A 3,622-nucleotide genomic window follows, 5' to 3' on the forward strand; every position below is an offset into this window, starting at 1 on the left:
CATCCACATACCACAAATAAAATACACATGATATCGGAAAAAATAATATATGAATTTGATTCAGAAGAAATCCTAGCCGAGAACTTAAAAGAACAAATGGAGAAAATCAATGCTAAGTACAAGGCGGATGTTGATCGATGCAGGTTAAGAAAGATATTTATCGATATTCAAGCAAATATAAGCTCAGTGTCGAGCTTCTTTCAACAAGGGGAGACTGATGTAGGACGCTTAATCTGAGTTGGAGTCTATATAGATTAGAAAATAAATTTAATTTTAAAGTTAAATTAGATTAGGAAACAAAATCAATTTTGATTCATGATTTGTTTCCTCTATTATAAGGAGTCTTTTTAGGATAGAATTTGATACTTTTTTTTTTGTAATTCTAGTCTTACTAGTAGTCTTATTTGATACTTTCTATTTTTGTAATTCTAGTCTTACTAGGAGTCTTATTTGTTTTTCTATTTAAGAAGAGTAATGTAACCCAAAAGGAGAATAATTTTTCATCAATAAAATTTCTCTTTTCAATATTTTCTTCATGGATCCGAAGATCGTTCTTTGTGGATTCAGATAACACCCTTGGTGGATTCCGAGGTTATCATTTCCGCGCTGCGTCAATATTGATTTGGTTAATTGCACACAGAACACCTGTAGTATCGGCTGTTTTTAACTCATTACCCTTGCACTTTCATCGTTGCGATCCGGTAGGTTAAAATTTTCTTTCATTTTTCTCTTTTGTCTGTGGTGAAATTTTGGGAGATATAGCCCATGGTGAAACTTAGGGCTGTCCATCCGGGCCGGCCCGGCCCGGGAAACCGGGCCCGGGCCGGGCAAAACCCAAGCCCGGCCCCGGGCCCGGGTGGTCCGGCCCGGGCCCGGGCCTGAGCGGGCCGGACACCGGGCCGGCCCGGTTTGTTTTTTTTATAATTTTTTTTTTAAAATTTTAACAAAACCATAAATCATAAATTATTCAAGTACAAAAAATGATAAAAATAACTTCTTTATTAATAATCGGTAAATCCTTTACAAGTATAAATTTATTTTGAAATTCGTCGCATCACAATAGATGAGTACATCCCAACTAGGTTGGCACCTACTCACCCATATCACTATCATTTGCAACTTTTTTTTGAAATAATTTAATTCAAATTTAAAGCTAAGAAATAAAAATTACAATTTTATGAATATTATCTAATCATTATATCTATCTGCTAGTCCCAACTCTTCAAATTTATCTTCAATCATAGCAATCCGTTCGATGCCTTGTGTTCGCTTCTCGTATCTCCACCAATCCTGTAAGCACATCACCGCTTGTACAGTATACGGATCTAAGCATGTCCTGTGGTCGTCGATCAAACGTCCTGCTGTGCTGAAAGCGGATTCCGAGGCTACAGTCGAAACCTGCACTGATAGTAAGTCACGAACCATGGTGGAAAGTATAGGATATGAAACTGATCCATATACTTTCCACCATTGCAAAATATCTAAAGCATTTCCTTGACATCTAACTAAAGAAGCAGAAAAATATTCATCTATTTCAGAAACATCTAATCCTGATGAAGTTCCAGATCCACCAGTTAGTTCAGCTACCATTGCATACCTATCAAAACTTACACTTTTACCTCGACCTGTGCTCGAAGCTGAAGGTGCCGAAGCTGAAGACTGTTGTGTAGCTACACCATATCTAGCTGCATACTCATCATATAAGGTTTGAAAATAATTTCTAATAGCTAAATAATGAGTAGTAGCAGTAAGGGTGGATCCATCATCTAAGTCTATAATCTGTCCACCATACAATGATTGTAACAAACTTCGAAGGCCAATTTCCTTCAAGCATGGATCAATAAGAACACCAATACCAAAAATATGAGGAATAGGCCTAAAATACTTATTAAATTTACTCTCCATTTGAAAAATTATATTTCCAAAAGTATCATCCATACGATATTTTGCAAAAAATTTTTGAATATTTAAAATTTGTAAAGCAGCTAAAGTAATAGTTGGATAATAACAACCAGATAATAACATAGTAGCATCATAAAAAACTTGTAACATCTCATTTAATTTACATATAACTGTCCATTCATCTTCAGTTATTCCATAAGCACTACCAGAGCTAGAACTAGAAGCATAAAAATTTATAAAATCATTTATAATTTCTTTATATTCTATTGCTACAGATAACATTGCATAGGTGGAATTCCACCTATGGTCAACATCTTTTGGAATTAGTCTAGGCTTATAATTTTTTCTTTTACAACATTGTTTCCATCTTTTAATTCTCATTTCAGAAGCATTATGCATATTAGTAACTGTTCTAACTTTTTCTATCATGGGTTTAATTTCAGAAAATGCACTTTGAACAATTAAATTTAAAATATGACAGATACATCTAACATGAAAAAGCTCACCATGACATGGCAATGACAAAGTTATTTTCAGAAAATCAACAGCTACATTATTATTACTTGCATTATCTAGTGAAAGAGTAAATATTCTTTGATCAATTTCTAGTTTCATAAGTTCTTCAACAATTAAATTTGCAACATTAATACCAGTGTGTGACTCTTCAATTGCAATAAAAGAAACAACTCTTTTAAACATTTTCCAACTTTCATCAATCCAGTGTGCTGTTATACATAAATAACCAGTTTGCACTCTAGATGACCAAATATCAGAAGTTAAAGAAAATTTGCAGTTTAAATTTTTAAAATAAGAAATTATTTTTCCCTGTTCCTCAACATAATATTTTAAAATATCACGTTGACAGGTTTGACGAGAAAATTTTGTAAATGCAGGATAAAAACCATCTCTAAATAAATCTTCAAATTCATCATCTTCTACTAATTTAAAAGGAAGGTTTTTAAGAACAATAAACCTGATTACGCATTTCCGGGCTCGGGCAGCGTCATAATTCCAACTGCCGAGGGTACCTGAAGAGGATGATTGGGAAAGCATAGACTGCCGGATATCACCTTGTAGATTTTGGCCTTTGTTGTGTTTTTCAATATGCCGTTTGAGATGGTTGGTGCCGCTCTTATGATGAGCTTTGAATATCTGGCCGCACAACGCACATTTCGCATTCTGAGAGATGATCCTACCGTGTTCATCCTTGGTGACGTCTATCTTCTCAAAAAAATTCCATACATCAGACCTCGGCCTTTTTGGAGCTCTTGGTGCCGTAGATTCGTCGCCACCAGATTCAGGATTAACACCGGTAGGATGAGGAGTTGTTGTAGGAGGACTCATCTCTGGATCGGTAGGAGTTGCATGTTGCTCTTCATAATCAGACCCAGAAGCCATTTGTTGGAAGTATTAGAAAATACAAAAGATTATAGGATAGTATATTAGTATGAGATAGTATAAGATTGTATAAGAGAGTAGTAGAGAGAGAAATAGATGAGTTTTGTTGTGAGAAAATGAATTGAAACCCCCCCTCTATTTATAGAAGCAGCCCCCTAGGTAAATGACCAAAAAACCCTCGAAAAATAGCCGTTTTTTGACCGTTTTAAGGGGCAAAACGGTCAAAAGACCAAATCTGGCCGTTAGGCCAGATTTGGCCCGGGCCGGGCTGGGCAACGGTCACCTTTGTGACCGTTATGGCCGGGCCGGGCCGGGTCGGGCC

At 35.9% G+C, this 3,622-nt stretch overlaps 1 long non-coding RNA gene across 1 annotated transcript in view; it reads left to right on the plus strand.

The window, feature by feature from the left end:
* LOC109844272 overlaps positions 548-3,622 on the plus strand; it is a 5,044-nt gene continuing 1,969 nt past the window's right edge. Inside the window, exon 1 of the long non-coding RNA XR_002247962.1 lies at positions 548-701. This is a non-coding gene — a long non-coding RNA (uncharacterized LOC109844272). The remainder of the gene's footprint in view (positions 702-3,622) is intronic.

The sequence above is a fragment of the Asparagus officinalis genome, chromosome 6, assembly GCF_001876935.1.
Source record: "Asparagus officinalis chromosome 6, Aspof.V1, whole genome shotgun sequence".
NCBI lineage: Eukaryota > Viridiplantae > Streptophyta > Magnoliopsida > Asparagales > Asparagaceae > Asparagus > Asparagus officinalis.